Raw genomic sequence first — 8,872 nt, 5'->3', positions numbered from 1 at the left:
GTTCTAAGACAATTTTATCTATCTCATCTCTCTCCTCCATATGCATATCATTTTCATGCTCAAGCAGATATTTCTCTAAAGGATCCGTAGGAGGTACGGCAATAGAAGCAAGAGCAATGATTTCATCCCTACCAGACGACTCTCTTTCATGTGTTTGTCTTCCAAACTTGGAGAAGTTAAATTCATGAGACACACCCTCGAAACTAACTTTGGCGGTCTGATTAATGCAATCAATGTGAGCATTGACAGTGTTGAGAAAGGGTCTACCGAATATGATGGGACAAAAGCTATCTTGTTCAGTACCAAGGACGAGGAAATCAATAGGATACTTCGTCTTACCACACAGGACTTCTACCTCTCTCACAATTCCCAGAGGGCATATAGTGTCTCTATTAGCTAGCGTAATAGTGACATCAATGGGTTCTAACTCAGCAGGCGCAATCTCATCTTTGATTTCATCATATAGAGAACGGGTATTGCACTAATACTAGCTCCCATATCACATAAACCATGGTAACAGTGATCTCCTATCTTAACAGAAACAACGGGAAGGCCAACTACAGGTCCGTGTTTGTCTTTCGCGTGAGGTTTAGCAATTCTAGCGGAGTCCTCACAGAATTTGATAACATGCCCATCTATGTCTTCGGCTAAGAGATCTTTGATAATAGCAACACTGGGTTCAACTCTAATCTCCTCAGGGGGTGCAAGTGGTCTAATGTAACCCCTACGTATCACAGTTGGAGCTTTAGAATAATCCTTTATCCTAGCAGGGTATGGTGGTTTCTCAGTGTAAGCACAAGGAACAACAGGATCACTAAAAGCTATGATTTTCTCCTCAACTAGATTGGTTTTGGATATGTTGCTTTCTACAGGAGGGTGATATTTAAACCACTTCTCTTTGGGAAGATCAACATGAGCAGCAAAAGATTCACATAGAGAAGCTACTATCTCAGAGTCAAGTCCATACTTAGCACTAAAATCTCTAGAAGTGTTTGTCTCAACAAAAGATTTCACGCAATCAAACTGGAAATTCATACCTGACTCCTTACCTTCCTCCAGCTCCCAATCTTGAGAGTTGTGTTTGATTCTATCCAATAAATTCCACTTGTGATCAATACCCTTCTTCATAAAAGAACCGGCACAATAAGTGTCAAGCATGGTACGACCTTCATGAGAAAGCCGAGCATAAAAGTTTTGAGTGATGATTTCTCTCGAGAGCTCATGATTGGGGCATGAATATAGCATTGATTTAAGCCTCCCCCAAGCTTGAGCTATGCTTTCCCTTGTTGGAAATATGCCCTAGAGGCAATAATAAAATTGTTGGTATCATATTTCCTTGTTCATGATAATCGTCTATTGTTCATGCTATAATTGTATTAACAGGAAACAGTAATACATGTGTGAATAAATAGATCACAATGTGTCCCTAGCAAGCCTCTAGTTGGCTAGCTTGTTAGTCAATAGATGATCATGGTTTCCTGATCATGGGCATTAGATGTCATTGATAACGGGATCACATCATTAGGAGAATGATGTGATGGACAAGACCCAATCCTAAGCATAGCACTAGATCGTATTGTTCGTATGCTAAAGCTTTTCTAATGTCAAGTATTTTTTTCCTTCGATCGTGAGATTGTGCAACTCCCGGATACCGTAGGAGTGCTTTGGGTGATCAAACGTCACAACATAACTGGGTGACTATAAAGGTGCACTACGAGTACCTCCAAAAGTGTCTATTGGGTTGGGACGAATCGAGATCGGGATTTGTCACTCCGTGTGACGGAGAGGTATCTCTGGGCCCACTCGGTAGAACATCATCATGAGCTCAATGTGACTAAGGAGTTAGTCACATGATGACATGTTGCGGAACAAGTAAAGAGACTTACCGATAACGAGATTGAACAAGGTATAGGTATACCGACGATCAAATCTCGGGCAAGTTCTATACCAACAGACAAAGGGAATTGTATACGGGATTGATTGAATCCTTGACATCGTGGTTCATCCTAGGAGATCATCATGGAGCAAGTGGGAGCCACCATGGGTATCCAGACCCTGCTGATGGTTATTGGCCAAAGAGGTGTCTCGGTCATGTCCGCCTGTCTCCCGAACCCGTAGGGTCTACACACTTAAGGTTCGATGACGCTAGGATTATAGGGAATTGTTATACGAGGTTACCGAAAGTTGTTCGGAGTCCCGGATGAGATCCCGGACGTCACGAGGAGCTCCGGAATGGTTCGGAGGTAAATATTGATATATAGGACGGATGGTTTCGGATACCGGAAGTGTTTCGGGCATCACCGGTAACGTACCGGGACCACCGGAGGTGGCCCCCGGGGGACCACCGAAGGGGGCAACGACCCCGGGAGGTAAGATGGGCCAAGTGGGGGTGGGAACCAGCCCCTAGGTGGGCTGGTGCGCCTCCCCACTCAGCCCAATGCGCAGGGGAGAGAAAAAGGGGGGCAAACCCTAAGCGAGGTGGGCCTAAGGCCCACCAGGTGGTGCGCCACCCCTCCTCCCCCCTCTGGCCGCCGCACCTCCCATCTGGGGGGGGCTGCCGCACCACCTAGGGTGGGAACCCTAGGGGTGGCACCCCCTCTCCCCTCCCCCTATATATAGTGGGCACTTTTGGCCATTGGAGATTAGACTTTTGCTCTCTCTCGGCGCAGCCCTGCCGTTCTTCCTCCTCCTCTCTGTCGGTGCTTGGCGAAGCCCTGCCGGGAGACCTCGTCTCTCCATCGACACCACGCCGTCGTGCTGCTGGAGTTCTTCCCCAACCTCTCCCTCCTCCTTGCTGGATCAAGGTGCGGGAGACGTCACCAGGCTGCAGGTGTGTTGAACGCGGAGGTGCCGTAGTTTGGCACTAGATCGGAATCGCTGCGAGTACGACTCCATCAACCGCGTTCTAGCAACGCTTCCGCCTAGCGATATTCAAAGGTATGAAGATGCTCTTACCCCTCTCTCGTTGCTGGTCTCTCCATAAGAAGATCTGAATATGCGTAGGAAAATTTTGAATTTATGCTACGTTACCCTACAGTGGCATCCGAGCCAGGTTTTCTATGCGTAGATTCTATGCACGAGTAGAACACAAAAGTTGTGGGCGATGATTTGTCAATTTGCTTGCCGCTACTAGTCTTATTATTTTCCGGCGGTATTGTGGGATGAAGCGGCCTGGACCGACTTTACACGTACGCTTACGTGAGACTGGTTCCATCGACAGACATGCACACCGTGCATAAAGGTGGCTAGCGGGTGTTTGTCTCTCCTACTCTAGTCGGATTGGATTTGATGAAAAGGGTCCTTATGAAGGGTAAATAGCTTTGGCATATCATCGTTGTGGCTGTCACGTAGGTAAGAAGGCGTTCTTGCTAGAAACCCAAATCAGCCACGTAAAACTTGCAACAACAATTAGAGGACGTCTAACTTGTTTTTGCAGGGTTTGACATGTGATGTGATATGGCCAAAGTTGTGATGTTGCATGTATGATGTATGAGATGATCATGTTATTGTAATAGGTTTCATGACTTGCATGTCGATGAGTATGACAACCGGCAGGAGCCATAGGAGTTGTCTTAATTTATTGTATGAGATGCAACGCCATGTGCTTGCTACTTTTACTTCATTGCTAACGGTTAGCTATAGTAGTAGTGATAGTAGTAGTTGGCGTGACGACTTCGCGGAGACACAATGATGGAGATCATGATGATGGAGATCATGGTGTCATGCCGGTGATGATGATGGTCATGCGATGCCTGAAGATGGAGATCGAAAGGGCGAAGATGATAATGGCCATATCATGTCACTATATGATTGCATTGTGATGTTTATCATGTTTTACATCTTATTGCTTAGAACGACGGTAGCATAATAATATGATCCCTCTTAAAATTTTGAGAATGTATTCCCCTAAGTGTGCACCGTTGCGAAGGTTCGTTGTCTCGAAGCACCACGTGATGATCGGGTGTGATAGATTCTAACGTTCGCATACAACGGGTGTAAGCCAGTTTACACACGCGAAACACCTAGGTTGACTCGACGAGCTTAGCATGTACATACATGACCTAGAATACAAGAGACCGAAAGGTCGAACATGAGTCATATGGTTGAATACGATCAGCATGAAGTTGCTCACCATGGTGACTAGTCCGTCTCACGTGATGATCGGACACGGGTTAGTCAACATGGATCATGTATCACTTAGATGACTAGAGGGATGTCGATTTAAGTGGGAGTTCATACTTAATTTGATTAAATGAACTTAATTGTCATGAACTTAGTCTAAAAATTGTCTTTATAAATATTGTAGATGGCCAACGTCAACCTCAATTTCAACGCATTCCTAGAGAAAAACAAGCTGAAAGATGATGGTAGCAACTATGCGGACTGGGTTCGCAACTTGAAGCTCATCCTTGAAGCAGCTAAAAAGGCTTATGTCCTTGATGCGCCGCTAGGTGACCCTCCCGCTCCCGCAGCAGCCCAGGACATTCTGAACGTCTGGCAAACGCGGAGTGATGACTACTCTCTGGTTAGGTGTGGCATGTTATACAGTTTAGAAACGGGGCTCCAAAGGCGTTTTGAGCAACACGGGGCATATGAGATGTTCCAGGAGCTGAAGCTAGTTTTTCAAGCTCATGCCCGTGTCGAGAGATATGAAGTCTACGACAAGTTCTTTAGCTATAAGATGGAGGAGGAACAGTTCTGTCAGTGAGCACATACTCAAAATGTCTGGGTTACACGGTCGTCTGACTTCACTTGGAGTCGAACTTCCGGATGATGCTATAATTGACAGAATCCCCCAGTCTCTCCCACCAAGCTACAAAGGCTTTGTGCTTAACTACAACATGCAAGGGATGGAGAAGACCATTCCCGAGTTGTACTCGATGCTCAAGTCTGCAGAAGTAGAAATCAAGAAAGGGCATCAAGTGTTGATGGTCAACAAGACCACTAGTTTCAAGAAAGGCAAGGGTAAGAAGAACTTCAAAAAGGACGGCAAAGCTGTTGCCGCGCCCGGTAAGCCAGATGCCGGGAAGAAGAAAAAGAACGGACCCAAGCCTGAGACTGAGTGCTTCTATTGCAAGGGAAAGGGTCACTGGAAGCGGAACTGCCCCAAATACTTAGCGGACAAGAAGGCCGGCAACATTAAAGGTATATGTGATATACATGTTATTGATGTGTACCTTACCAGCGCTCGTAGTAGCTCCTGGGTATTTGATACCGGTGTTGTTGCTCAGATTTGCAACTCAAAGCAGGAACTGCGGAATAAGCGGAGACTGGCCAAGGACGAGGTGACGATGCGCGTCGGGAATGGTTCAAAGGTCGATGTGATCGCCGTCGGCACGCTACCTCTACATCTACCGTCGGGGTTAGTTTTAAACCTTAATAATTGTTATTTAGTACCAGCTTTAAGCATGAACATTGTATCAGGGTCTTGCTTAATGCGAGACGGCTACTCATTTAAGTCAGAGAATAATGGTTGTTCTATTTATATGAGTGATATGTTTTATGGTCATGCTCCGCTGGTGAATGGTTTATTCTTGATGAATCTCGATCGTGATGTTACACATATTCATAGTGTAAGTACCAAAACATGTAAAGTTGATAATGATAGTCCCACATACTTGTGGCACTGCCGCCTTGGTCATATCGGCGTTACGCGCATAAAGAAGCTCCATACTGATGGACTATTAGAGTCTCTTGACTTTGAATCATCTGACACATGCGAACCGTGCCTCATGGGCAAGATGACTAAGACTCCATTCTCAGGAATAATGGAGAGAGCAACCGACTTATTGGAAATAATACATACTGATGTGTGTGGTCCAATGAACGTTGAAGCTCGCGGTGGTTATCGTTATGTTCTCACTCTCACCGATGATTTGAGTAGGTATGGGTATATCTACTTGATGAAGCACAAATCTGAGACATTTGAAAAGTTCAAGGAATTTCAGAGTGAGGTTGAGAATCAACGTGACAGAAAAATTAAATGTCTACGATCTGATCGTGGAGGAGAATATTTGAGTCACGAGTTTGGCACACACCTAAGGAAGTGTGGAATCGTTTCACAATTGACGCCGCCTAGCACACCGCAACGCAACGGAGTGTCTGAACATCGTAATCACACTTTATTAGATATGGTATGATCTATGATGTCTCTTACCGACTTACCGCTATCATTTTGGGGATACGCATTAGAAACTGCAGCATTCACTTTAAATAGGGCACCGTCTAAATCCGTTGATACGACACAGTATGAACTATGGTTTGGCAAGAAACCTAAGTTGTCGTTTCTTAAAGTTTGGGGCTGCGATGCTTATGTGAAGAAACTTCAACCAGAAAAGCTCGAACCCAAAGCGGAGAAATGCGTATTCATAGGATACCCTAAGGAAACTATTGGGTATACCTTCTATCTTAGATTCGAAGGTAAAACCTTTGTTGCCAAGAACGGATCCTTTCTAGAGAAAGAGTTTCTCTCGAAAGAAGTAAGTGGGAGGAAGGTAGAACTTGATGAGGTAATTACACCCCCTCTCGAACAGGATAGTAGCGCAGCGCGGGAAGTTGTTCCTGTGGCGCCTACACCGACTGAAGAGGAAGTTAATGATGATGATCATGAAGCTTCGGATCAAGTTACTACTGAACCGCGAAGGTCCACAAGGGCACGCTCCGCACCAGAGTGGTATGGCAACCCTGTGATGGAAATCATGTTGTTAGACAACGGTGAACCTTCGAACTATGAAGAAGCGGTGGCTGGCCGGGATTCCAACAAATGGCTTGAGGCTATGAAATCCGAGAAAGGATCCATGTATGAGAACAAAGTATGGACTTTGGTGGACTTGCCCGATGAGCGGCAAGCCATAGAAAATAAATGGATCTTCAAGAAGAAGACTGATGCAAACGGTAATGTAACCGTTTACAAAGCTCGACTTGTCGCAAAGGGTTTTCGACAAATTCAAGGAGTTGACTACGAAGAGACTTTCTCTCCCGTAGCGAAGCTGAAATCAGTCTGAATAATGTTAGCAATTGCCGCCTTTTATGATTATGAAATTTGGCAAATGGACGTCAAAACAGCGTTCCTTAACGGGAACCTTAAGGAAGAGTTGTTTATGATGCAACCAGAAGGTTTTGTCGACCCTAAGGGTGCTAACTAAGTGTGCAAGCTCTAGCGCTCCATCTATGGGCTGGTGCAAGCATCTCGGAGTTGGAACATTCGCTTTAATGAGGTGATTAAAGCATTTGGGTTCATACAGGTTTACGGAGAAGCCTGTCTGTACAAGAAAGTGAGTGGGAGCTTTGTAGCTTTCCTCATACTGTATGTGGATGACATATTATTGATGGGGAATAATATAGAGATGTTGGAGAGCATAAAGGCCTATTTGAACAAGAGTTTTTCAATGAAGGACCTTGGAGAAGCTGCATACATATTAGGCATCAAGATCTATAGAGATAGATCAAGACGCCTCATAGGTCTTTCGCAAAGTACATACCTTGACAAGATATTGAAGAAGTTCAATATGGAAAACTCAAAAAAAGGGTTCTTGCCAGTTTTGCAAGGTGTGAGATTGAGTAAGACTCAGTCGCCGACCACGGCAACAGATAGAGAGAAGATGACTTATGTCCCCTACGCTTCAGCCGTGGGCTCTCTAATGTATGCCATGATGTGTACCAGACCTGATATAAACCTTGCCATAAGTTTGGTAGGGAGGTACCAAAGTGATCCCGGTATGGAACACTGGACAGCGGTCAATAATATCCTTAAGTACCTGAAAAGGACTAAGGAAGTGTTTCTCGTTTATGGAGGTGACGAAGAGCTCGTCGTAAAGGGTTACGTCGACGCTAGCTTCGACACAGATCCGGATGACTCTAAGTCACAGACCGGATACATATATGTGTTGAATGGTGGGGCAGTGAGCTGGTGCAGCAGCAAGCAAGAAGTCGTGGCAGCATCTACATGTGAAGCGGAGTACATAGCTACTTCAGAAGCAGCTCATGAAGGAATTTGGATGAAGGAGCTCATCACCGACCTTGGAGTGGTGCCAAGCGCATCGGGTCCAATGACACTCTTCTGTGATAACACTGGGGCCATTGCCATAGCCAAGGAGCCCAGGTTTCACCGGAAGATGAAGCACATCAAACGCCGCTACAACTCCATCCAGGACCATGTCCAGAGTGGAGTGATAGATATTTGTAAAGTACACACAGATTGAATATTGCAGACCCGTTGACTAAACCTCTTCCACGAGCAAAACATGATCAACACCAAAATGCTATGGGTGTTCGATACATCACAATGTAACTAGATTATTGACTCTAGTGCAAGTGGGAGACTGTTGGAAATATGCCCTAGAGGCAATAATAAAATGGTTGTTATCATATTTCCTTGTTCATGATAATCGTCTATTGTTCATGCTATAATTGTATTAACAGGAAACAGTAATACATGTGTGAATAAATAGATCACAATGTGTCCCTAGCAAGCCTCTAGTTGGCTAGCTCGTTAGTCAATAGATGATCATGGTTTCCTGATCATGGGCATTAGATGTCATTGATAACGGGATCACATCATTAGGAGAATGATGTGATGGACAAGACCCAATCCTAAGCATAGCACTAGATCTTATTGTTCGTATGCTAAAGCTTTTCTAATGTCAAGTATTTTTTCCTTCGACCGTGAGATTGTGCAACTCCCGGATACCGTAGGAGTGCTTTGGGTGTATCAAACGTCACAACGTAACTGGGTGACTATAAAGGTGCACTACGAGTACCTCCGAAAGTGTCTGTTGGGTTGGTACGAATCCAGATCGGGATTTGCCACTCCTTGTGACGGAAACGTATCTCTGGGCCCACTCGGTAGAACATCATCATGAGCTCAATGTGA

The sequence above is a fragment of the Hordeum vulgare genome, chromosome 7H, assembly GCF_904849725.1.
Source record: "Hordeum vulgare subsp. vulgare chromosome 7H, MorexV3_pseudomolecules_assembly, whole genome shotgun sequence".
Classification (NCBI taxonomy): domain Eukaryota; kingdom Viridiplantae; phylum Streptophyta; class Magnoliopsida; order Poales; family Poaceae; genus Hordeum; species Hordeum vulgare.
Note: the sequence above shows the minus strand (reverse complement) of the source record.